At 44.8% G+C, this 27,610-nt stretch overlaps 1 protein-coding gene across 3 annotated transcripts in view; it reads right to left on the bottom strand.

Annotated features, from left to right (window-relative positions):
- The window catches only part of Fam155a (family with sequence similarity 155 member A), a 592,572-nt gene that overhangs the window by 514,210 nt on the left and 50,752 nt on the right, over nucleotides 1-27,610 (bottom strand). The gene's annotated exons all lie outside the window — the stretch shown is intronic.

The following is a 27,610-nucleotide window of genomic DNA, read 5'->3' as shown; positions in this document are numbered from 1 at the left end:
GTCCCAGCTGCAGCGCTAACTGCCCAGGCAGCCAGCCGCCCTGCGCAAGCACAGGGGGAAGGCCGAGAGACAGCCAGACCCTGTTGGGCACCGGCGCCCTACATGCTTGCCCTCCCCCACGGGGGATTTCCAGAGCTACGCTTAACCTCTGCTGGCGCATTCTATTTGGCTAAGAGCTGTTACAACCAGGCACTTGCCCATTGGCCGGTTTAAGACACGCAGCCTTATTTGATTGGTCCTGGGGAGTATAAAAGAGGATGTTACGGAAGGTCCGGGGTAGTTCGGCGGAGGAGTTCGGGAAGTAGTTTCGAGAAGTAGTTCGGTTGAGTAGTAGTTCCGGGGAGAAGTTCGGGGGAGAGAAGAATAAAGAGAAGCTTAAGCACCATCTGACTCGCGTGTGATTTCAACGAGCGCCCGACAAGACCCCTCCCTCTGCATGCAGCACTCTCCTTCCGCGTCCTGTGTGTGTGGCTTGGTCACTTTCCCATCCCTGCCTTTCGGTTTCCTCCACTTCCTCACCATGGAATTTACATATTGTCCCTGTGCGGGACTGGACTCCTAACCATTAGCAGGCAGCCCTGTGTCCACATTTAGATCCCTGAGCTGCATTTCCACTGGCCCGCTGCCTTTCCGCTGGCGCGCTGCTTTCCACACTTGTTGCTTCCGCTTGGGCCCTTCACGATTTTCTCTCATCTTCTCTCTTTCTCCAGTGGTGGATCTTATGTTCCACTCACTGCCCTCTTCCCTGCCGTGTCCTCCTGGCCCTCTTTCCTCACCTGGCTCCCCTTTGTTGAAAGTCCGAGTTCACCCAAGAGCCTCCTCTGCCAGGAAGCCACACCGGCCTGCCTGGTGATCCTGACACTCAGCACCACCTGTGGCCCTCCACCTGTGGCCCTCCACCTGTGGCCCTCCACCTGTGGCCCTCCACCTGTGGCCCTCCACCTGTGCTGCTACAGTCAACGCTTCAGGACAAGCTCCAGAAGGAGGTCAGAGACCTAGCGCTCAGAAACTGGAGCTTACTGGCCAATAAGGAAAGCGCTGTGGTGACACTGTATGTAAAACATACACTTTAGGTACTGTCTTAGTCCCTTTCTCATGCTTGGGACAAAATACTCAGCATTTACAATGTAAAGGAGGGGAGAGGTTTATTTTGGCTCATAATTTCAGAAGCTTTAATCCTTGATTGACTGGCCCTGACACAGAAATACAGGGCTGGAAGGGAAGGGCTGCATAGGGCAGAAGCCGCTCACCTCCTGACAAGCGTGAAGCAGAGACAGGAAGGAGAGGCTGGGGCGTAGGCAGGGGTATGCACCTTCAGGAGGAGGTGAGCACCTCACCAGCCCGGTCCTGCCTCTACGAGACCGTCAGCTGTGAACCCCTACAAAGGTTCACTGATGCAGACCCCGCCCCACGATCCAGTCGCCTTCCTAAGGCCTGGGAGCAGAGTGCCGGGGAGCTTTGGGGCATGTGCTACATCTAAACCTTAGCAATCTCAAAGAGGGAAGGTTCTGTCAAGTTCCCAAAGAAAAGCAACAGTTAGAAAGAATTTATAAAGAAAAATTCAGCAATTATGGGAATTATAATCGATGCTAGAGACTGAATACACTCAGTTCATCTTAAATTTAGCATTTCTTTGTCAGTCTTTCACAAGAAGTATGCAGGCTGGAAAGAGAAACGAGAGAAGAAAGACAAAGAAGAAAAACGCAATGCAATTTGACTCAGTGCCACACACTCTTTTTCTAAGACTGCAAAGTATCCTCAAGTTGAAGCAATGCGTTCTTACCCGCCCTCACAAACAGTGAATTTGGGATTCAGAAGGGATCCTGAGGATTGTAATGCAGTCAGGGGCGTCCAAGCCAAGATTCGCTCCACGGCCCCTTGCTCTATCTCCCACAGTGCACTGCCAGTGATGGTTGTCTGTGATCGCCTAAATGCTGGGTAAATGGTAACGCCTTTCTGGAAGCATGTCAGCCCATTATTTCTTATTGAGTGTTACATGTAAACAAATATGAGCAGGTGAACCTGAACCGTTGTTTGGGAAAATGCTTTAAAAGCCACAATCTGTAGTTCAAGACTCATGGGCACTTGTGTTCTTATTATACGACACATTTATTTTTAATTTATTTGGTACTGGATCTCACTACACAATGCAGACTCCTAGTGATCCTCCTGTCTCAGCCTCCTCACTGCTGGGATCATAGGTGTGCACCACCATGCCTGGTTTTGGTGGCCAGCACAGTGTGCCCGGGGTTCCAGGGTCGACACGGCATGCTATCCTGAAGATCATGTCTGGGTCTTGCACTTGCCAGGTAGGCTTTTAGACTGCTGAGCATCTCCCCAGCCCAGTGTAAGATACTTCTAAATGCTCAGTAGCATCTACTCTAGTGCCAACACAATGGAAATCACTGCGAGATGACAATGTAAAATGAACTAGTCTTAGAAATCATAGCGTAATTTAAAATAACAGAATGACTCACAAGTAACACTTAGAATACTCCTGAAAATTATTAATAACCACCATCATGCTATTAAACACTCATTCCAAGCACTGTTCAGTGTTTCATGTACACTTATGTATAAAATGTGGCTGAAAAAAAATGAAAAATATGAAATATAGCACATGACAAAAGAATTTACCACAAAGTAGAATATGTGGAACATGAAAAAATTGACTATTAAAATGGAATTAAATTGAAAAGGCATTGAAAGAAAGTTAACACATAAAAAGGTTAATTTTATTTCAAAAGCTTAAAAGGAATTATTTATTGAATAAATCCTATATTATATAAATAATTTCAATCCATTAAATGAATCGTGTGTATAGAGTAACTTTTATTTATTTATTTTTTATGTATTTGGTACAAGGTCTACAGGGTCTACAGGGTCTCACTCTGGAGATTGGACTGGTAGTGATCCTCCTATTTTCAGCTTCTCAAGCACTGGGAGTACAAGCACGCGCCACCACCCCCAGTCTCAGTAGCTGTGTCAGCATGCCCCAAGGGCGGGGCTGGCATACCACGCAAGGGATCCAACCCCAGCCGCTGCACTCTGCCTAAGCAGACATATTAGTCTGCTGAGCTATCTGTCCGCCCTTAGAGAAACTTTTAAGTAAATAATTTTACTGATAATGATGGTGGTGATGAATGAAATGAAACTGAAATATTTACCTTAGTCTTATATAAATTCAGTAACAGCAACACAACATGAATAATAAAATATAAGTCCATTGCCTACTTATTAAAATAACATAGCAATTTTGCACATATTTATGTGAAATAAGAGAAGTAGCTCACTTTCCTCTGTGGCCTCATAATCTCCTTGATTAGAAAATTTGTGACACCTCTGAGTTACAGGACGTTACAGTACAGGGTCTCTTATGTCCTAAGTCCACACTAACCTTGAACGGTTAGGGCCAAAATGTTGGCTATCTTTGTAGCCCTTCTTTTTCTCTAATTTTTGGTCTACATACAGCTACTTTCTCTTAATTCAATGAGAAGAAAAATTTGCACTAGTAGTGTTTGGACAGGATATCATGCCTGCATCTTGTACTATGAATAACCACTACGAAGACAACAATATGAAATGTATTAATTAGTGAAACTTTCCTACCAACCTGTTTTGAAACTATCTCATTGCTATTTGTTTCTCAATAAAATTAATAAAAAAAAAGAAAAGAAAAGAACAAGATGAAAGGTTAAAAAAAGAAAAAGAAGTAGAACTTTCTCTTCATTCATGGTTCATCAAGGACTGTGCATTTATAGCCAAATAACTGATCTTATTAACTAGATTTGGGGAAAAATTGTGAAGCTGTAAGTTTTTAACTTAGAGGTCCTTTAGTTTTTTATATTAAGGCTACCTAAAATCTTCAAATGTTTGAAAAATGACACTATGTACAAATCCTGAGATTCTTATCCTATAAAAAAAGACAACAATATGCAACATATTAATTATTGCAACTGTCCTACTAACCTGTTTTGAAACTATATCATTGATACTTTTTTCTCAATGAAATTATTAAAAAAAGAAAAAAATCAAGTGTGTAATAAAAAATTAATTCATATTCTTAAAAAAATAATCACAACACCCTTAACAAAAATATAATATAGGGCTGGAGAGGTAGTTTGGTGGCACAAGCACCTGCCTCGATGGCTCAAGGACCTGGCTTTGATCCGCTGTACCAAAGGCTGTGCCAGCTCCCGAACCTCGGGAGCACTGTGCTGGCCACTGAACTGGGCATGGTGACTCACACCTCTGATTCCACGGCTGGGGAGGCTGAGACAGGAGGGTCACTATGGGTCTGAGCTACCTAGAGAGACCCTGTACCAAATGAATATATAGAAGATATTTTTTAAAAATTAAAAACAAAACATGATAAATTACAGTAAAAGAGGCATGTGGTGAGAATGTGGAAACTACTAATAACCTAAAAAACAAGCAGCCTCTTCAATATGAGAACAATAATCTTTAAGGGTTGGCAAACTAAAGAAATGAGATCCACTTTTCCTCATTCATTCATTCATTCATTCATTCATTTATATTTTAGTACAGGGTCTGCAGGTTCTCACTATACAGATCAGACTTGTAATAATTCTCCTGTTTTCAGGCTCCCAAGCACTGGGATTACAGGTACGCACCACCACACCCATTGTCAGCAGCCATCCCAGGGTGCCCTGGGGGCAGGGCCACCACAGCACCCAGGGGATCAAACCTTGGCCCCTGCACCTGAGTAAGCAGGTGTTTTAGTTGCTGAGCTATCTGGCCAGCCCTTTCCCCATTTAATTTGCTTATTTTATGTAGCAGAGAGAAAAGAGAGAGTCATTAATACTCAGGTTTTTGAAGATACAGTGAGATTGGCAAGAATAGAAAATGATATTTGCATTTCAAAGTTTGGCAAAACATCAAGTATTTACTAAAAATGTTTAAGAATGGAAAAAATGGTAAGGAAAAGTGCAACACTGAATTCAGCATCTGTGTTATAATCCTGCTTTTTAAAAAATGGTCTACTCTTTCCACTTACCTATCAATTGATCTATTGAAGTATCTGTCTCCCTACATATCTGTCAATCTCTGTGTTCATCAAGCTGCCTACATACATATCAATCTCATGACTCTCTTGTCTCTGTCTCTGTGTCTGTCTCTCACACACACTCTCTCTCTCTTTCCTTTTTCCCCTACCCAATAGTGACTATTTCTAAGGGTAAGTAATCTTGTTTCAAATCATCCATAAAACCATTTTCTACTTTCATAATTAGATGTTTTCAACATGGAATAAAACAAAAAAAGAGAGTATATTATGATCCTTCAACTCTCTTGGCTGCTTTGTTATTCCTGTCATAAGTAAAAATCAAACCATATACATTTAGGATTTACAAGAGTACAGTGCTCAGAGGAGGAGTAATTAATTTATGAGGGTTTTAAATTTGATGCTCGTAAAGCAGAGACTCTGCGAAGTTGCTAAGCTTTAAGCCTGATCAGGATCCTAAATGCAATTTAAATTACTTTTATTATAAATATGCAAACTAAGAACATGGTTGTGGAATTTTAAATATGCAGCTCTTGCCTGAAACATACTGGCAACTTTTTATTTTATGAAGTTTCACTTGTTTTAGCAAGTCCGTTGTTCTCAAAGATTGACAGTTTGATGTCTTCTTCAGATTCACACGGGCACCACTTCCCCCCGTCACCCCGACAAGGACATGAGGCACCGTGCTGGGGTGGCTTCCAAGGTCAGAGCCCCCCTTGGGCCACCAGGAAGGAATCAGCCTCCCGAGAGGAGCATCTGTCTTTCTCTTCAATTGGCACCAGGAATTCTACTCAATTATTTAAACACTGTAACCTGTCCGGCTGGGTGACTTTACAATATCTACAAAGAAAATACTACACATGGACTATTCCATGTCATTTACATGTATGAGATTTTAGCATAATTATAATAGAATTTTTCATGCCTATGCTGTCTTAAAATAGAAATAGAGAAAAATCTGAAGGTGTAACTCAGTAATACTCCAAGATTCATCTTTGTGCCCCAAATATCTTTGTACACAACAAAAGATGTGTTAGGTAATGGCCATGAAAGAGACAGCTTATTAAAGTGGGTCAAAGATCTAAAGATCAAAAGAGGAACACTAAGTCTGCTTGAAGAGAGAATCAATAGAACTCTCGCAGGCCCCGGTGTAGGCACAGACTTTATTAGCAAATCCTTGATTGCACAGGAGATACTACAAAGAATCAACAACTGGGATCTCATCTTATTAAAAAGCCTTAGAACTGTTTAAAAAAAACAGTAAAGAGATAATGCACAATATAGGGGGAAAATTGCCAGCTATCTTCAGACAAAAGACTAATACCTAGAATACATGAAGAACTCAAAAAAATCATCCCCTGAACCCTGCAAATTTAAAGACTCAATCTGAAATTAGGCATCTGAAATGAACAGACACTTCTCAGATGAAGAAATAGAAACAGCAAATAAATATATGAAAAAATGTTCAATATCACTGGTCATTTGAGAGATGCAAATGTAAAATAATAGAGATGCCAGCTCACTCCAGGAAGAATGGCTATGTCAGGAAATCAACCAGTAACAAATGCTGGAGGGGCTGTGGGGGAAAAGGCGCCCTTCTCCACTGTTGCTGGGAGTGCAGACTGGTGCGACCACTGTGGAAACCAGTGTGGAGATTCCTCACAAACCCAGGATCAGAGGTTCTACTTTACCCACTTATTCACCTTTTAGGCATCTTCTCAAAATTTAAAATCATCACACTACAGTGATGGATGCCATGTTTATGGCAGCGCAGTTTGTAACAGCTAAGTCTTTAAAATAGATCAAATGTCCATCAACTGATAAGTGGATAAACATCGATCATGCTTCCTGTTACCATAGAGTATTAGTCTATCATAAAGAACCTAAACTGGAGACCTTTCCAGCTAAATGGATGTACCTTCAGGCCATTCTCTCAAGTGAAGTAAATCAGATACACGTGTAAACATGGTATTCTTTCCCAGGTATGAACAATTGAAAATATCAATAAGATCCAAAGTGTATAATAGATATCATGAAACAGGAAATGTCCAATGAGCAGGGAAACAAGGCAGGGGAGGAGGAAAGGAAGGAAGGGAAAAGAAAACCACGTGAAAAGCAGGAAAAATGGGAGCAAAGCTCTTGTAAATAAGGGAGGGAAGGAAGGCGAATGGGAAAAAAGAATTGAAGAACGTCTTGTACAGGTGCAAATTCCCCATGATGACTGTGATCATGTGTGGCTCTAAAATGTATCCATACACTTAATTTTTAAAAAAGAAAGTGATGGATCATTCAGTTCACAGTCACCTTGACAGCATCCCTCCATGTCAAACAGTGTAATATGAAATTCAACTATATTCTTTAGCTTCAATGTCATACAGGATCATTTTTAAGTGTATAAGGACATAGTGATACACACATACGACTACAAGTAGAAGTAGAGCTTCTCTTTTGCTTGATAAGACTTTGATAGTGACCTAGATAGTTTAAGATTAACAAAAAGAGTGAACGAGGCACAGAGCAAAGTAAGGCTGTTGGCTCTGCACCCTTCAGTGTGAAGTAAGAACTGCCTCCAGGGACGTGGGCAGTTCATGTCAAGACAAGCACTGTCCCTAGAAGACATCGGAGTCCCATCTGTGCTGAGCGGGCTCTCTAGATCCCAAGGACAAGTTCTGTTGTCAGAGCCGAAAGGGCCTGGCTGGACGCATCGCTCTAACATGAGGCTGGGGCAGGAGCTGGGGGGTGTCCGCGTATGCTCATCAAGCGAGATGACGCCAAATGCTCGTGACGGGGACTCATCTCACCTATTTTCATAAGTTCCCTCAGACTACACTATTTGATGCTAAGCACGAGCTGCTCTCGCTGGCATTCGACTTCTATCAGGAAGCTGGTTTGTGTCAAATCTCGGTATTTTTTTATATCTCAGCTTCAAAGTTTCTGCCACTCCTGTGTCATAAATTTGAGACAGACACAGCCATTTTACATCAATTTCTCCCATCATTTTAGGTTATAATGTCTCTCCCACCTGCGTGGCCTGTTATACATTCTATTATATTCTTTACACAAGTTCTGCTACAAATTTGGGTAGCCAGACACAAAAAAAACCCACTTTAACTTAATTACTTTCTTCAGTCACCAAACTGACAAAGAATCTTTTTTTAGTTCAATATTTGCAGGCTGACTGCAACGTATGCAAATATGGGCATGGATGTGAGTTCCACTGATCCTGTTAGCTCTTAACTTTTAGGAAGGCAACAGCCTCATTATCCCAAGCAGGTGAGAGGACTGCCCTGCTTTCACATACACCCAGGAGGCAAGCTCTCTACACCCCAAGGACCAGTCCACGTCGTCAGAACCGAAAGCCCTTAGGTTACACATCTTCCTCAAATAAACTACTCCTAAAATCACAAGACATTTCACCTAACTCTGTAGCACCACCACCTTCCTGAACAGGAACACAGTACTTACTGTCCCTTTCCTTCAGAGAGCCTTTGATTATGTCATTTATTTGACTTTTCTTTTCCAGTCTAAACCATAGTTATTTTTTGGTGAGCTTTTGATCTCTTTCTCTCTTGCTCGCTCTCGCTCTTGTTCTCTCGCTCTCTCGCTCTCTCGCTCTGATACAGTCAGTGTCTTACTATGCAATTTAGACTCCTAGTGATCCTTCTATCTCAGTCTCCCTCGTGCTGGGTTTAAAGGCATGTGCCACCACACCCGGTTTCAGGGCCAGCATCACCAGTCCAGGGTTGCAGGGCCAGCACAGCATGCAGTACCAGGGATGGAACCCCGGTCCTTGTGCTTGGCAGGTGCTTAGACCACTGAGCTATCTCCTCAGCCCTCTTCTCTTGAATAATTGTTCCATCTCCCCTGCCAGCTTTAGTTAGTCAACCTCTAAACTAGAGTCACCTAGCATCTAATAAGGTTAATTATAATGGGAAAATATTTTTATTTATTTCAAATAGTATATAGTTTGTTTGAATTTCTTACTGTAAGTGCTATAATACTTAACACAAAATATGTGAATATATTATCATTTTTCTCTAAGCTCTAAATCATTCACACACACACATTTCCTAGTAATTTCCAACATGGGCCACACATTTCTCCAAGTGGCTTGGAGACCACATGATAGTATGTAAAAAGAAAAATCTTCTAGCCCTATTTTCTGCCCGTAGGACCTCAGAACTGATATAGCTCCTTTATCAAATAAATGTAAGAACTGAGCCTGTTGTAGATCAAACTTCTGCCACAAAAGAACCACTGGAAATTATTTAATTTGTTTCTTCAGCTCCAATTTGAATGCTTGTATGATATGTTCATGCCTAATGATATGTTAAAATTTAACCGGAAAAATTAGTTTCCATTCTTAATAGAAAAATACCTGTGCATATGCATGCTGCCAGCACGGAAGAGATGAGAAGCCTTTTAGCTCCGTGAGGTGCAGCCCCCTTGTGGGTTAAGTGTAATACCGCGAGCAAGAGGATGGAAGGGCGCAGCGAGGGGGCGCTCGGGTTTCCTAGCGGGTCACGTGCGTATAATGCAGCTGCAGCAAAGGGTCGCTAAGCAGAGCAGGTGAGCGTCGGCTCGGGTGCGGACCGAACCAGCACTGTCGGCTGTACTGGGCAGGAAGGGCAAGTACAAACCACGCCCGTGTTTCTGAGAAAAATGCAAAACGACCAAGTAAGGTTTCTCAGAGAAGAGCCATCAAAACGCACCAGTGCGTGTCTTGCAAACAGAAGAGGAACCGTAATGTGCGCTGGGGAAACGCTGCGGAGAGGCGGGTCTTCCCTGTGGGTGCCATCTCTCGGCATGCCCTGACTCCCAGCATGCCCTTTGGTGGCCATGTCCCGGCATGCCCTTTGGTGGCCGTCTCCCGGCATGCCCTTTGCCGGGGGCACAGAGGCACATGGAGGGAGGGGGAGGAGCTCAGGCGCGAACCAGCCCCTCGCCCCAGGCTGCCACAAGCCCCACTCCTCTAGTAGTCAGGGTGTCCCTGGGTGAAGCCCTTCCCTAAGGTGCACCCCAAAGTCAGGACAGAGACGGCTCCGTGCTCCCTCCAGCGTGAGGCCTCTCTTGCATCCCAAGGCCGCTGCCTGTCCTCAGCTTGCTGCAGGCCCTGTGGCGCTCCACAGGTTGCAGTCCACAGACAGGGTGAGCCAGCACCTCACGCTGAGGGGAGGCTGAACATGCGTGACCGCCCTGAGGATCACACCTCTAGAGTACAAGAGGAAGCTTTCTCTCAGTAGCATGCTGAGGAAATCGCTCAAACGCCATGCTGCCTTGCTTTTCTCTCCTCCCCTCCCGTCCCCTCCCCTCTCCCTTCTCCTCCCCTCCCCTCTCCCTTCTCCTCCCCTCCTCTCCCCTCTCCCCTCTCCTCTCCCCTCTCTCCCGCTCCCCTCCCCTCCCTCCCCTCCCCTCTCCTTCCCTCCCCTCCCTTCCTCTCCTATCTCCCCTTTCCTCTCTCCCTCCCTCCCCCTTATCCTCCCCCCTGTCTCCTCTCCTTTTGTTTACCTCTCCTTAACCCCCACCCCACCCTCTCCTGTCTTACTGTGAATGTCACATAGCCCTGAATTCTGCTAGACTTGGAGGAGGTTCTTGTCAATATTGAGGATTGTTCATAATCGTGAACCACCAATGTTTTATTTTTGTATCGTGGTCAAGGCTATTTTATTTTCCTTTTTTCTTGAGCACATGTTTGCAGTACATGATGAGCGCACGCATTTGACCTGTACATAGTGGGTCCTAATTGTGTCTTGGCCCCTCCCCTCCCTGCTCCCTTCAACTCCTGATCCCTTTTCATTTGAAAAAGCTCTATCACATTTTTTTATTCTTGTCTTAATTTTTCCATAATTTTTATACATCAAATATTGATGGTTAAATCATTTGAACATCAGAACATATTTTAAAGTCTATATAAGGTATTTTTTTTTATTTTATAGGATAGGCCGATAATTCTCCTTAAATATATTTTCCTCTTAAACTTTAGAACCATATGGCTGGATTTCCTTGTATTTATCTATGTACCTTGGCTTTCTTAGACATTTTTGAGCCCAGTAATAAATCCATCCTTTTAATTCACATCAAATAGCACCTAATTTGTTGCCCTTTAATAAGACTCATCAGTTATGTTTCTTAAATTGAACTTTTTCTGGAATTCGTACAACACTCTTGGTTTATCATTTTGTCTTAAGAAATTCTCTTGGCCATTATTACTTTCGGAATATTTTCCTCTGGTCTGATATGAATAAACCATTGACATGCATTTAATCTCATTCTGTTGACCAAGATTTAATGACATTTTGCTGCTTCAAACTCCAACTGAAATTTCTGTGAAACTTGTACTTTTCCTAATAATGAATAATAACCCCGTTGTGTGGGTTCTTTGACTTCCTCCCCGTCCTAAGCACCCGTCTTCCTGTGGGCCTCAGGACTGTCCCTAGTGCCCCTCACCAGGCAGAAGACCCCTGTCTCCTGGAACCCTCAGTGCCTACCGGCTATGTCCTCCACAGTGCTGTCAGTGTCATCTGTCTCAGATAACACTGTGACTTAGCCCACATACTGGCTGACTCAGAACAGCATCCTGAGGGAAGAGTGAGAAATCTCACAGTGTCCTTTTGTGACTACAGGCTCCTTGCACCTCACACTTTCACACCGCTGTCATATGGCAGCACACACGTCCCACAAGGAAAATGTCCCACACATGCCCATGCAACCTGAAGTGCTTCTGAGGTTGCCCCTCCATGGCCCTCCTGAGCAGGCAGACTGGGCAGTGTTTCTTTCCTCTGGACTTCCTGGTCCTGCCCTGAGGGAAAGCAGGGTGCTGCTGCACCTCTCCAGCCTGTGTGTTCATGTGCTTCGCCACCTTTGCCTCTCCACTCTGTCTCACGACACACAAGCTCAGCAAATGAGGCACAATGCTTGTGGTGAGGCCACGCGTCAGTCTCCTGGGCACTAGGCTTCCAGCAGTGAATGAAACACTGATCTTTGTGAATCTAGTTAAAGAATGGGTGCAAATCAAAATTAAAATAAATCTGATTTCAGTCTTTATATTCAAGGATAGTTTTGCTTAATTTTTCCCAATATCTAAATGCAGGGAAGATGAAAACCATAAAGTATGAAAATCTTTTAGGGATCTAAAGAGTTAATCAGATGCTGGCAACATGCACATGGGCCACACTTCTTACATTGTCTTCTAGTCTTCATATAAAAGTATTTTGATCCACCTGCTATGGTTTGTGTCTAGTTGTCCCCCTAACACCTCATGCAGTCACTGGAGAGGGCCTCTAGAGTTTGTCATTAGTTCATGATCCAATGCTGGGATTTTGGGTGTGAGTGCTGCAGCTTCCCTGGGGTGGGTAGCCTGGATGCAGCCTAAGGAAGGGAGAGAGGCTGCTCCCTGCCTCTGCTGCTGTTGTCGCTGCTCCTCCCTTAGTGCTCTTGCTGTTTGCCACCGCCATGAGCAGCTTGCGTCTGCAATGCGCCACCTGCCTTGGAGCCATCTGATTATGGACTGAAACCTCCACAAACCATCAGCTAAATTTTTCCTTCCTTAATTCAGGGGGTCGGGTATTTTGTCCCGTCAATGAGAGAAAAGTAACTAAGACATGAGCCAAATAAAATGTACTTAATTTAAATGACCCAAGATGGCCATTTTCCCCTTACATTGAAACATTTTGAAGCCAGTGAATACCAGGTAAATCGCAAGCAGCGTTTCCTCAGCTGGGTTGCAGCAGATTGCGCACAGGCTATTGCTGGGCTTTGGAAAGCGATACTCTTGGCCATAGCAATGTGCTGAAGTGTTGAAAGGATTACTCAGTTTCCTGTGGTTTATGCTTCTTGCTTTGTCATTTTGAGTGTGAGATGCTTTGGCCTTGTCCCTTCACAGGCAACAAGCAGAGCACACGAATCACTGACTGCAGACAGCTTCACTTTTGTATATTGTCTTGTCCTTTGCAGGCACAAATAATTTTTCAGAGGAGAAAATTAGTAAAATGCACATCAAGTCTGTGTTGCCTATTGAAATACTATTTTTAGGTTTAAAAACACAACTTCTCTCATAGATTGCCAGCAATCCCTGAAATCGTCCTTACAAAATTTCGTATCATAGAAAAGTCTTTTGAGAAAAACAAACTACTATTGTCAGCCTTTGCTCTCTCCCTTTTCTACTCACCCCACCCCTTCTTCCTTTCCTTTGTTTCATATATGCTCCTCATCTCTTTTCTTCTGATGTTTGAAACGTTCTGGAGAGATGGAAGAGCCAAGTGACAATGCAATCACAGTGGTCCCAGTGTGGGTACCTGGCGGAGACGTCACGGGATCTGTAAGATACTTGTGTTTCCAGTTAAGCATTTGGGAATAAGACTTAGCCCATGAGTGAAAGCAGTGCTCTTTGGCAAGCTAATGTTTTCTGGCTGATTCTATTTTGAGCGCAATGCACAGACCACGAAGTCTTGGAAACAGAGAAAAACAATATGCTCCAAATATCATGGAGCAAAACTCAACTTTTTCAAATGAGGAATGACACTGGAAACAAGACTTACGGCCTTTGTGTACCTCTATGAGCAAGGAGCCTTCTGCTTCCTCCTGGCAGCTCTGGGCAACTCTTTCATATCTCATTTTAAGGGAAATGCTAAGCCTAAAGCCATGCAAGTCCCAGGGCCTGAAGCCTGGAGAGATGGAAGCCTCCCCCTGCCTCTTTATTGGCAGATGCAAGTTTCTGCCTGTGATACAGGCTGTCTGCCACCTACAATAGTACTCTGGGGCCCTTGCAAAAGCAGCAGTGGCCTTTGATCTTCCCTTCACCACTGAAAGACCTTGTGTTGGGCCATGAATGCACACAGGCACAGTCATGGGAGGTCAAGTAAGTGCAGCCACAACCTCTCTCCTGTGCTCCTGGCTTACGGTTTCCATGCGAGATGAGACCAAGTAGATCCCTGCGTGTCACCCATGTGAACTGGACCCCTGAAGATGAGGCAAGGAGCTCAAAACCAGAGCTGGGGCCAAGGGCCTTCCTCAACTGCCCCGGAGCTCCCCTTCTCTGGGTATTTAAACAGCCCCCGCAAGTGGTCTTACACGCATCAGCTTTTCACATTGGCCCCTACAGCCCATCCCCATCCTGATGGAGATCTGGATGCGTTATTAACATTTACGGAAACTCTTACAGGCAGAAGGCATGTTATGGCTCTCGCAAATTGGAGGACAGAAGGATCCATGGGCTGATATTTGGAGAATTTCTCAAAAATAGAGTCAGCACCCATCAAAACATGTCCTGCTAAAGATCAGTCAATAGAATGCTAAGGAGTTTGGAAGCTGCCGTGGGCAGGTCAGTGAAGGAAAATGCAACAGCGTGCATGAGAGGTTCTGCACTGCTCAGAGTCCCTGTGAAAAGGGAGGTAAAGGCAACAGCAGTGAAAGCGCAAACGCATGGTCACCGGAATTCTAGTCAGTTCCCAGCCTTTGATTAACATTTAGAGAGGAGGAAGCAATGCAGAGAGAAGAAATTCAGATAAAAATAAATAAATAAATAGGGACAAAGGAAACAGAGATAAAAGAAAAAGGGAAAGGGAGGAGGAGGAAGAGGGAGGGAGAGGGAAGAAAGGGGGATGGGGAGGGAGGAACTCATAATTATTTGTAGCAACTGAAGACTGGGAAATATTTCTCTTACTAACAATTGATAGTCCTTGTTGACTGACACATAAAACTAAGAAAAGGAGAAAAGGAGGATTAAAAAGGAAAGGAATATAGAATATCCTCCAAAGGTTCCCCTCAGGGGCCATTCCGAATCACACTTTCTCTAACTTTTGCAAGCAAAAAGAATTAACAGTCAAGTAAAGTACTCCATTTAAAATCTTTAGGTTTGATGTTATAGATAGCAAATTTTAGTGCATTTACTACTATTCATGTTATTCTTCAGAAGTTCTCTTATTGTGGTCTTGTAACTAGATAAAATTAGTTTAAAAACAGTCCAAATAACTTCTGATTTGCAAGAGAAATCTAACATTTCAGAATTACTTGGATTGAGTTCGAGTATGATGTTCATTTCTAAAATAATAAAGCATAAATATTTGAGAAAAGAACTTTTCTCTGAGAGTTAAACATAAGAACAAAGATTTTTATCAACAGTCTTCTACTCATTCCAGATCCACAGGGCAACTTCAAGGACTTTGGTTTGGCCAAGCTGTCTTGGAGAAGTTCTGCACAGCCGCATAAATGCCCTGCGTAACTCTTTCTCTCATTTGTCTTGACTGGGCCACAGATTTGCCCACGCAGCACTACCAAAACAAAGAGAGTGTTCTACATTGTGTGTTAGGAAGACGCTTGTTACTACAGCACCAGGAACCATAAAGGATCATTTTCTGTCACAGAAATCAAGACATTGTAGCCGTGCACAGTGGTGAACAGTTGCAATCCCAACACTTTGAAGGCTGTGGCAGGAGGATGGCAAGTTTCAACCTAGCAAGACTGTCTCAAGATTTTAAAAAGGAAACTCTGGGCAAAAGGACTAGGTTCAATCCCTCTAAGGAAGGAGAGGCAGAAGGAGGGGGCAGGAGTGCAGGGAGGGATCACGATGCCCGCAATGACCGCCGCAGTCACGGCACTGGAGCTCTCTATCCCGTCCCCGTCGCTGGTCGTCCTTAGGCACTCGTGGTCACAGAGGCCTCGCCCAGGGTTTCGGCAGGGCTCAGCTGCTGGACTGAGCATGATGCCCTTGTCTAGAAATGCTTGCGGAAGGTTTTCTGCAGGCGCGCTGCCCGGTGCTAATGAGGCCCTAGGTAAGGCTCCGGGGCTGGTCTTGGGGACACCCAACGTCAGGCAACTCCAGTTAAAGGAAGAACTGCTAAGCCAGACGATTTTGGCAGGGCCGTGGCAGCTGTCGATGGAAAGCGCAGGCCATTGCCTCCGTTCCTCGCAAGCATTTCCTAGAAGCTGCCTGCAGAAAATTAAAGTCCTGTCAGGGCCCAGCGATGTGCCCTCCACTGCTGACATCACACCCAGTTGGATGGGGGCAGATTTTAATTTCATGTCCTAATTAACACTGCTACAGAGCAATTGCAAAAATGCTTCTGAAGGATGAACCAGGTCTGTACCACGGTTCTCTCTAATTGGCCGTGGATATTTACAGTCCTCCTCCCCCTCCTCCCCCTCCTTCCCTCCTCTTCTTCCCCTCCTTATCGTCCTCCCCCTCTTCCTGTTCTTCCTTCTCTTGCTCCTCCTTCTCCTCTTCTTCCCCCTCCTCCTGATCCTCCTCCTCCTCTCCTCGTGTTCCTTCCCCTCCTTCTGTTCCTCCCCTTCTTCCTCCTGCTCCTCCCCATCCTCCTCATCCTCCTGCTCCTCCTCCCTATCCTCCCCCTCCTCCTGGTAATCCTCCTCCCCATCCTTCCCCTCCTCCTGCTTCTCCTACTCCTCCTCCTCCCCCTCTCCTCCTGTTCCTTCCCCTCCTCCTGTTCTTCCCCTTCTTCCTCTTGCTCCTCCTCCTCCCCATCCTACCCCTGCTCCTGCTCCTCCTCCTCCTCCCTCTCCTCTTCCTGTACCTGCCCCTCCTCCTCCTGCACTGCTGTTCTTCCTGAAAGACTGGATTCTGAGCAGCCTGCTCGCTCCCACCCTCTGCACTGCTGCAAGCCCGCAACCATACGAGAAGCCATCGCTTAGTGAGTCCAGGTGGAAACATATTTCACAAATTTGAGAAAACTAAGAGATTTCTGCAAAATCTTCTTAGGCAAACATTTCAATTTTCAGGAAAAATTCTTAGCTCTGTTCTTAGCTGTTAGATTCACATCTTCTGACCAATAAAGACATTATTTGTCAAACACAAATGCAAAATTCAACTCTTTTATGCCATTTAAATATAATTTTTCCATTTAAAGTTGTAGAGCTTTCATTAGTTCTGCTCTTGGGCAAAATGATTATTAACTTAGTATGTTGCAATTAGTATGCCATGTCAATATTGCCCGAATGTTCTTTTAACCACAACTGGGAATGACAATATTAGTTTTCCCAAAATGTATTTGGGAATATTTTTACTTTTTTCTTTTATAGCCAATATCTAATTTATCTGTGTATATTTTATGATTGTTAAAAAACTCCCAAACAGTACTAAAATTCTTTATTTATAGAATATATCCTTCAAAACATCTTCTATATAGATTTTTCTAATTGTAATTCATCATTTTATATTTTAATAATCACAATATTTTCTATTTATTTTTCTCTTCTTATTTTCAGTTTTTCTATGAGTCACCTAAAATTTATTAGAACACGTAACCACTGTAGACATATACTTCACAGGGTATAAAAGAAACACGCAAAACAGATTTCTTCTTTTTTGCTGTTGTTTTTAATTGATAAACAAAACAAATGAATTGCATAAATTTGTAGGATACTATTTGGTGTTTTATATTATGTGAGATTTCCTCATTAAAAATGTTTGTAATGTCTATTTGCTCTATCAAACACAAGGCTTATCAGCTGGCATATATGTAAGGAAACTTACATTGGGCATGGATGGATGGAGGGATGGAGGGATGGAGGGAGGGATGGATGGATGGATGAAGGGAAGGAAGGAGGGAAGGAGGGATGGATGGAGGGATGGAGGGATGCGGGGGGATGGGTGGATGGATGGATGGAGGGATGGATGGAGTGATGGATGGATGGAGGGAGGGAGGGAAGGATGCAGGGGGATGGGGGTGGATCAATGGATAGAAGGAAATCACTGAATGTGCTGGTAGAAGAAAAAGAACAAAACTGCTTCATACTGCATTAGTGGGACTATTTTATCACAACAGTTTTCTTTGAAGTTTGAAGATGGTCATTTGCCTGTCAAGGCTACTGAAACATTGCTGGTGTGCAGCTGGGTCTGTAGGTAGTTATTCGGTGCAGTGTGGTCAGTTGTGCGACAGAGTTGTGCCGGGCCAGTGTGCTGGGGGAAGCCAGAAGCTCTCTCACACGGAGCTGCCAGACGATCCCTGGCTGCTGCAGGGATGGCAGGAGGAGGGGAAGGGTCGGCACTCACGCTCTGCAGTTAGTAGGGCGGTGCCTGCTGCGTGAGATGAGCAAGCAGCCAGCGCAGCGGCGCAGACGGAGCCGATCCGCAAGGTGCCCTGGCCGGAATTCAAGGGAAAGTTCCAGCAGTTACTGACAGAAGCTGTCTACATTTAAGCTGAATGGTGAGTTTTCCTCTCTGAACTCTCACGAGGCTTCAGGAAGTGGTCATGTGGGGGCAGCTGGCAGCTGAGCGACTGCGAGGCTGGGTTACTATGTGGAGGACAGACCCCGACTAAGGAAGGACTTTTAAAAGGGTTCATAACATTCAATAGAAGAAGCACTGATAAATATTGGATGAAAACCTCTCATCTCTAAATACAGTCTCTGTTTTGAAAATACCCAGTTTCCCGTCACCGTCCTTCCACACCTCACTCCACCTGGTTTTCAAGGCACAGTGAAGCCCATCCCAGACTGGCCCCGGCTTCTTTCACCTACAGGTTTCTCTTCGGGATGTAACCTCCAGTAGGCGGGGTACAGCGGGTCCCAGGCCTGCGATCCCCATGTGCTGGAAGCTGAGGCAGGAAGAACACAGGTCGAGGCTAGCCTGGTCCACACTGTGACTTAGGAGAGCCCGTTGTAAAACACATTTCTAGAAAAGGCCTGGGGATGGAAAGCGGTGTGGAAGCCCTGGGCTCAGTGCCCCTGTACCACCCCCACCCGCCACATTTGCGTCCATGGCTTTGATCTAAGCTACAAATAAAGTGACTCTCAAAGAAACAAATTTCACAAGGTAACAAGCTTAAAGAGCACGCACTCCCACTGGCAAGGGTCAGCTTAACACACCTCCTAAGAGGACCACCTTGGCCAAGGGCACACAGAGTGGAAGGGCAGCCTGGACACGCTCCCTGGAGCTGCTTCTCTCATTCCGTCCCCTCTCAGGGAACTGCCTCAATCAGGAGCCTGGCTGTTTCACCTGCTGCTCAGTACCCTGCATCAGCGTTGGCCACGCGGGCCCCTCTCTGGGCCCCCTGGCTGCCGTAGGTCCAGGCCAGCGGCCTATCTCTTCTCCATCTCCTGGATGTGCTGAGGTCACAGCCTGTGGTCTCCTGGGCCCACGCACTGCTGTCACTTGGAGAAGCAAAGCTAGGCATTGCGGGTGGCCTTCTGCCTCGCACCTGAGGCTGCAGCCCCCTTGCAGACTTGGTGCCGTCTCGCCCCAGGGCAAGCGCTCTCCTGTCCTCCCTGCACCCCTACCCTCAGCACACCTCTGCGGCGTTGGTCCGCACCCTGGGAGAACCTGGCCGACAGGGCCCAGCTCACAGTTGCTGAGCTGATTATGGGCCTTACTTCCCCACCACAACAAGCAGAGATGCCTGGTCGTACTGCTCTCGGGAGGAGGGCTTCCAAATGCTTGTGCCCACCAGTCATTTTAAAGATAATAACAGGTGCACGCCATAATTTCAAGTATTTAATTACAATGAACAGTTCAGGTTTAATGTTCATTGTCAAAATATACTAGGAAACTCACCCACCACCCCTCCAGGATACTTCAGTCCTTAGTTGCCAGGGTGATAGACAGTTCCTATTCCAGTCCCAATTGCTCCTGTCTCTTAAAAACAGCCAGTCACAGTGATGCACGGCTGGTCACTGTGATGCACACTGTGTGGACCAGTCCCCAAGTGACCAGTCCCGCTGCTTCTGCACTTCCTGCTTGCGCAGGCCATACCAGCCCTAGACCACCAGAGACAGAGGCCTGATATTTTAGGAATGGTCCTGATCAGTGTCCGTGAAGCTGAATGACTCCGCCTCCAGATCCTGGAGTCATTTCCGTGGCTCTGCTTGCTGGAGCAGTAGCACCTCAAATGCAATGGGTTTATTGTCTAAAAACACATGTACATGATGAATATCTTGTGCTCACCCAGAAACGAATAGAAAATAAAATGCTTATCCGGCAATCCAGACAAATTGTGCCCTCTGTAGTCAGTCACAATTCCTTTCCTTCTGGTGACATTTAGAAACACTTGAGGAATTAAATACAATAACATGGTAAGGCAAAATTTGCATCTTAATTAATATATCCATAAATACAGCATAATTTAAAGCACTGAATATACATCAATGCCCTAGTGGGTGGTTCTCTACAAATGACATAAAATAATCTCCCTCTAGTCATGAAGCTGAAAACAGTGAATGAAATACGCTCAGTGAAGGGAAATTATCTCTGGTTTAGTTTGATGGACCCAGTCCTGTAGCACTCACAGTCCTACCAGCAGCGCTGTGCTGCATGTCCTGCAGGTCCTCCGTCGGTGCATGGGTGACCCTGGCACACTCTTAATGTGTACATGTAGTCTTCTTCATTTTGGTTCTTTCTTTGTTGTGCTAGCAGTTAAGGCCAGGGCCTCACACATGGCTAGCAAGTGCTCTACGACGGGGCTACGTTCTGCACCGAAGGTTCTGCAGGTGCCGTTTGCGTCTAACTCCACACATGTTTTTCTGACGCATTGTGTTACTTCATGCTGTACACCTGGATGCATAGATCATGTTAGAGAATGCTATGTCAGTGGGGGTTGTACTCCTTGATGGACACAAAATTAGCAGGGACTCTTTAAGTCCTGCAGATGGCTAGGAGAGGGGCAGCCACGGTAGGACACAGAATTGATCTGTCTGCTCCAAACCCTTCATTTTCTTCAGGGAAAAGTGCATGGCTTCAAGTTTTCTAAACCACATGAATCAATAAATATTAAATTCAAAAAAATGCTTTTATTCTTGCATGTAACAAACCCTCCAAATTAGTGGGCAAAAGGTCACATTGTGGGCAATGTAAGTTACGCTCTATCCCAGGAACGCTGCGGGTCAGCGCGTGGCACTGTCGCTCTAGAGATGCTCCCTGCTTGAACTCAAGCAAGTGGTGAAGCATGTCTCTGCTCGGACCCTCCAGCCAGATGCCACCCTGATTACAGAGTCACGGGAAAATGCCAGAGCTCCAATGGGAAGGTGCGGTCCAGCCACCTGAACACAAAGGGGAGAGGGGAACATGGGTTGGCTGTCTTGATACATTTGCACTGCTATCCTTTGTTCCATGATGGACTTTTGGGGCTGGAGAGATAGCTGTGTGGTCTAAGTGCCTGCCTGGGAAGTACAAGGACCCAGGTTCGATCTCAAGTACCATATGCCAGGCTGGCCCCATAACCCCAGATGTGCCATGAAAGCCACCAAAATCTGGCATGGGGGACACACCTATAATCCCAGCACTGGGGAGGCTGAGGCAGGAGGATCATTAGGAGTCTGAGCTATACCACATAAATAAAATATTATGCATATACACATATATATGACTTCATAGAGTCGCATAGAAATATAGAGAAACATCAAGAGAAGGCCCCCCTTCTTTTGACCTCACCACGAGACTCTCCAAGTGACTGGAGAGAGCGCAGCGGGTGGGTGGCCAGCTGCCCTGCCTGACACCCATGTTCTGCTGTGGCTCGGGACAGTGCTGGTCACAGATTTACAGCCCTCCCTCCTTCCGTTGGCTTCATAACGTGGTTACTTCTAACGCTGCTTACAGGCTGGCCTTTCCACGTGGAGAAAGATACAATATGTCGTGTTTCAGCACTTGCAAAGATGTTAAAGACCGAAATGTAAGAGCATTCCAGATGAAAGTGAAGAAATTATATCTAAAGAGAACCATAAAAAAGAATAAATCTTGAGGCATACCTATTTTTTTAAATCTTAAGTCAATTATATGTTATGCCCATCTCTTAATATTTCAAAAGCTCTGAAATGATAAGAATATATAATTTTATGCATTTGAAATGCCAAAGGACTGTAATTTATGGTTTAATATGATGTCAAAATGTGACACCTCATCAGAAAATCAAATGTCTTTACGTAGGGTTAACTCAGTACACCAAGTGAGGAGAAATTTGAAATGCATTTGCAGAATACGTCTTAAAAAAGTCACCTCCTGGCTCCTGACCTGCCAGTTCTGTCCTTTCCAGTGTGATACTGGAAATGTCTGCATTTTATTTTTTGAATATGTCTCAAATCAGTGACATTAAACTGAAAATAAAACCTTTGAGCAATTCCTGTTTAAAGCCCCAAACTCTCAATGGGACCAATCAAAACCACATATCTTAAGACTCCTTTGTCATAGGTACCATGCTTAAATATTTTCTTCCAGGGTCCTGAGTTCAATTCCCGGTACCGCAAAATAAATAAATCAATCTTTCGAAATCATTTCTTATAAATTAAATTACTTTTTGCTAGTAGATGTTTATCATTTCTTTCCTCAAAATGATTTCCGGTATGTTTATGTAATTTCCTGTTTGGTGAAGTCCAGTGTGCTGGAAACCCTACATACCAAGCCCACAGACACTTATTAAAATATCTAGTACTGAAACGTACTTCCAAAAGAATATAATAACATGTTTAATTTCTTTCCTAATTAGGTCTATAATGACTTATCTTTATAATTTTAGAATATTTATATTTTGTAATGATACATGATATATAAATGACTGTAAGTATTCAATATGTGCTTTATTGATATGCTACCTTGCTTATTCTACTTCACAGACCTTTTGTGTTATGGCAAAATACTGTCCTCAGTGCCTACTGTCTAACACGTGCATCTGAAATACAAATTGCCATCAAGTAGATATCTGTGTGCATTGTGATAAAATATTGAAAGATGTTAATGTACCTGGGTGATTCTACAAAGACCGACAACATAACTGCGGAGAAGTGGGAATTTTAACATTTCAAAATAACGCAGTCTACAAACGTCTGAAATGCCACCCAGATGTAGCAGTGTTTCCCATACCGATAAGCATCAATTTTCATCTGAAAGAGCCAGTGGACCAAAACAGCACTTGCCGATGTGGCATTTAATTTCCACAGTGCATCACCCGTATGTTTTGGTGAGGTGAGAAGTGTGCCCGTGATAAACGCGCTCGGCAGATTTCAGTGCTGTTCCTTCTGCAGACAGTCACAGATGCCAGAGGAAGTGCTGGCTGGTGACTCCTACACCTCCGGGGTATCAATCTTCCTGACTTAGGAAAGTCATTTCTTTCTCTTCAGGCTTCATGTCACTGCTTTATCAAAGCCCCAAATGGCGTCCTAGCTCCCAGGCCGCTGTGAGCACAGGTGCTCTGCAGCCGAGGTCCAGGAGGTCCACAGGGCGCCCGCACAGGGAAAGCCCAGACCGTGCTGGCCAGGGGACGCGCCTGGTGTGCACAGGTGCTCTGAACTAACAGAATCTCCTTCCTTTTCCTCTTTTTTCTCCTGAAAAATATAAATTTCTCATAGTATTTTGCAAAACTGGTCCAAGATCTTTCCTACTTCTGCCTCAGTGCAGCCTGCTTTCTCTCCCAGTTTCCAGCACAACGCACTGGCCTCCCTCTCTTGGATCCTGTGGCTGGAAACTTAGCTTGCAGCAGGCTCCTTGGGAACTGCAGAGGACTCAGGAGGGGGCAAGTTCTGCCGATGGGGACTTTTCTGTCTCCCTTTTATTCTCATGTGTTTAAAGCTTCTTGGGGCTGATTTTCCCACTCCTAGAAAAGATTTCACTCCTGAAATCTTTCAAAATGCACCTCCTTGCTTCTGACCCAAACAAGAGCTGCATCTGGGGCAAAACAACGACCACAGCCAGGGCCACGTGCTGCCAGGGCCTGCCCAGACCTGCGTCTCTGGCACCAGTCAGCCTGTGAACATGGAAGCCTACTTTTATTAATTAGCTCAACACACAGGGCTAAGAAACCTTGAGGTCTGAAACCAAACCATACAACATTTGCAGAGAAAATCACTCCAGGGAGAGAGAAAACATCTGCTCCAGGAGCCGGGTGTTGCAGCAGCACAAGCCAAGTCGATTTCAGAAGAAAGGGCACAGCTCTGAGACAGGCGGGGCCTTCGACAGCCCATGTCCGCTTGTGTTCACCGCACAGTTGGCAAACAAACAACCCCAGCCCCAGCCCACTTTTCAGTGCCGTTGGTGATCAGGCCTCGGATTTCCCAGCAACACAAAACGGCGCTTTCGGCTGGGAAGACGAGGACAGCCACTCTCCTCTCCTCACCGCGCAAGCGCTTTTCCTAGCAGGCGCGGGCTTCTGTCCACCTGACCTCTTTCATTGCCTCCAACTCTGGACAGCTCCTGAGGTGGACAATTCCCGGACAGGTTCCTTCTCATCACCTCTGTACTAACAGCAGTTCCGCAAACTCTCTGACCCCAAACGGGTCTCCCCCATCCTCTGAGATCCTCACTGTTCATGTGGAATGTGTTCTCCTTTCTACAGCAAAATCAAAAGTCACCTGGAACCTGGGTAATCTTCAGTGTGTGGAATTAACACAGCATGACTAAAACCTAAGATGCCTATTTAAAAAACACTCATGTAAAACACACTTTGCGGAAGACACTTCTGACCTCTACTCGGAGACCCTCATCTGGGAGTGGTCTGAAAACTCCTTATGCGACTCAACAGCTCCTCTGAGGTGGAACTTCAGACTCTGCGCCTTGCTCGCAACACTTGCTTCCCACAAGTACCCCCGGCTGCGGTCACACAGGACCACTCGGCGCCACCGAAGCAGTCACCGCAGTGTCAGCCTTGCCTTCCTCATGCTGTGCCCTTGGGGGAAGTCAGTTCCTGTTTGTCCATTTAAGGAACTCACAACCCATCAAACCCCACTTTCAATGCCACTCTTCGTGACCATCCATGACTTGTAAACATGAAATCATTGTCCCTTTCAGGCCAATAATGTGCCTTTTAGCCTATTAAACATTTTATATTTTGTTAACTGATTAAACATATATGTGCATACAATAGAGAGACATAAAATCTTCTCTATTAAATTTCCAGTTTGCATAAAACTGAAAAGGCATCTTATAAACCTTAAATTTGAAAACAAGCTTTTGATCTTTGCAAAGTTTAAAATTTAAATTTATGGGACCTAGATACTATGTCCAGTATGAGTACTTGAATTTTCTTTTCAAGATGAGGTAACTGTAGCTGTCATACAAGCACTGCTAGTGCAGGCGCTTGGATGCACTTTCGTGGATGATGTGCTTCTATTAGCACGGCGCTTGTTTCTTTCTCAAGTGGAGCCCCTAAGTTGTGCGAGGCGGCTTGGCCCTTGGAGCGTGAGCGAGGACACAGCCCGTGGCCTGCGTGAGTGCGCAGCCCGCCAACGTGGGCGCAAGTCGTCCTGGCTCATCTTAGAAGCGTGGCTTTTGGTAACACGGTTGAAGAATCCTCTTGCTAAAGTGTACAAATCTGTGCCACGACACCAACGTTTGGATTGCTCCTGCTGGTTCAGATTTTCCACCCACAGATCCAATCAGAATGTTGCCTTTTGTATTTAATATTTAACATGCAAAACTCTGCACCATATTAAATATTTTTGATTTTTCCCAGGTAACAATTACTGTTTTTAAACAGTACATCTGAAAATGTTTACCTGTTGCTATGTGATTTATATCCATTTTATTATGAAATATAAAACAGGATGTCCTTGCCTTCAGCCTCACTGGGATAAGATTAATGATGTTCCAAACAAATAATTGCTGTGACACAGGCTTGCACACATTTTCATGAGTTGTGAGTTACCGAGCTTTGAACAAATATGCTTATTTGTATGTGTCATTTGCCCACAGCAAATTATCACAGTGAACAATGAAACCAAAGCTATAATTAAGTTGATAGAAAATGACTGTTATATCATGAAAACAATGTTGTAGGTCTTAAAGGTGACTGGTCTCAAAACACAAGCTTTTGCATAAAGGAAACCATACCGAAGCATGTGAGTCCTCCAAGAAAGCCAAGAATTTCACTTCACCTGTAATAATTACCGTCTGGAAGATTCAAAATTACACTTTAGAAAACCTGGACTTGTTTCAGTGACTGCTTGCTTGTGTGCTTCTGCGTTTTCTCCACTGGACTAGCTATACATATATTAGTAATACATGTTTACATTAGATTATGTATCTACCAGGTATAATACATCTCACGTGCAGTAGATGTTGAATTAAATTGCCTATAAATAATAAAAATATTCCTGCTGAAAGTCCTAGAGAAGCATGTAAAATGAGAGTGACAAAATCTTCGTGCTATGATATTGGAGGAACGCTTGGATTCATACAAGATGATGAAATATCAATTCAATACAAATCCACCAGAACATCCGCATCTATGCCTGAGAGGCCAGGGGTGGGCCTTGGATTTGAGTGTGACTTGGAATTAGGCTAGATAAGGGTCCACGTGTGCACTAGGGCCACAGGTGACATGGTCTTCTCATTATTTCCATTATCCTGGTTGGACAGTCGACGTAAAGAAGTAGCCAGTGTAAGTATCCAGAAGAGGTGCATATTTGAAGCTCTAGCACAGCAAGCTAACATAAAACATAAGGAGCCACAAGAGGAGCAGCACAGGCCACACTCTCTAGCTACCTGCCGGTTGGGGAAGAGACAGCAAACAGGAACGGAAGCACAGACCACACACTGGGGCTAAGGAGAAGGTCTTTGTCCCTGGAGAACAGAAGCTGTGCCTAAGAACCACGCCAGATGTGCTGACGCTTGCCACGGAAGCCTTAGGGAGGCTGCTCTGTCTGACAGGACGCAGCTGGCTGTGGTGCCACCAGGCCTTATCGTGAGTGAGAAGCATCCTCAGACCACACTGCATCCCACGTCCACAGTTTGTCCCCATGGCAACAGCAACCGTCACTCAGGGAGGGTCCGCCCCAGGCCCTCCCTGACAGCCAGAGCCTAGCAGAAGGGCTTCCAGCAGTCACTTACATTTTCCTAAACCATTAATGCCCTTTATACAGGAGAGAAGAACGGAACAAATACTTGAAAGTGAAAGAACGGAGTCACACCGACAGCCCTCATGTGAAAGCTGGTTTGTTACAGGACTAGGTTAAACCGGTGTTAGAGCAAATGAAAAAATGTGCCTCTAATGATAAAGAGGGACATTCTGTAATGATGCAAGGGTCCCTGGCCCAGAGACCAAGAAGCCAGCCCTCAAAGAATTTAGGGGAGCAACACAAAATTCAAAAATAAACATGAAGGCAATGCTGACAGAGAGTGTTACAGCTTTCACACCAAGTGCAAAGATTAAAGCACCAGAAACCATCACTCGTTCCACTCCATTTATACAAGACAGATTCTACATGTATATAACGCACACACATCGCTAGAAGTAGATGGAGAGCGAGCTGGAGCTGCGAATGTGGACAGGATACAGGGAAGCTCTTGTAGACGGGGGCCCTTCTCTGGAGTGAGGAGAATGCTCTCAGGCTGGCTGTGGTGCTGGCTGGACAGAAGAGGGTGCAGGCAGCACAGTGAAAACACAAGTTTTAAAATGGTGACACCCAAGGATGTGTGCACTATGCGACAGTAAACGTGTAATGAAAGTATTTCACTACAACAAAGCATGGGTGGAGGCTAAGTATGCCATACATACTGAGTTCCTTAGCGTCAGACCAGAATAGTGCATGTATATTCAACATACACTAAGCTAAGGTTGAATTTTATTTTTACACAGGGTGTGTTCACCTGATTCACAGAGCCAATTTTCTGTCTACCTTAAACAGAAGCAACTATGGACATTCAAGAGCAGACTT

This window comes from Octodon degus, unplaced genomic scaffold (assembly GCF_000260255.1).
Source record: "Octodon degus isolate 3935 unplaced genomic scaffold, OctDeg1.0 scaffold00039, whole genome shotgun sequence".
Taxonomy (NCBI): domain Eukaryota; kingdom Metazoa; phylum Chordata; class Mammalia; order Rodentia; family Octodontidae; genus Octodon; species Octodon degus.
The sequence above is the reverse complement of the archived record's forward strand: the minus strand, read 5'-3'. Positions and strand labels throughout refer to the sequence as shown.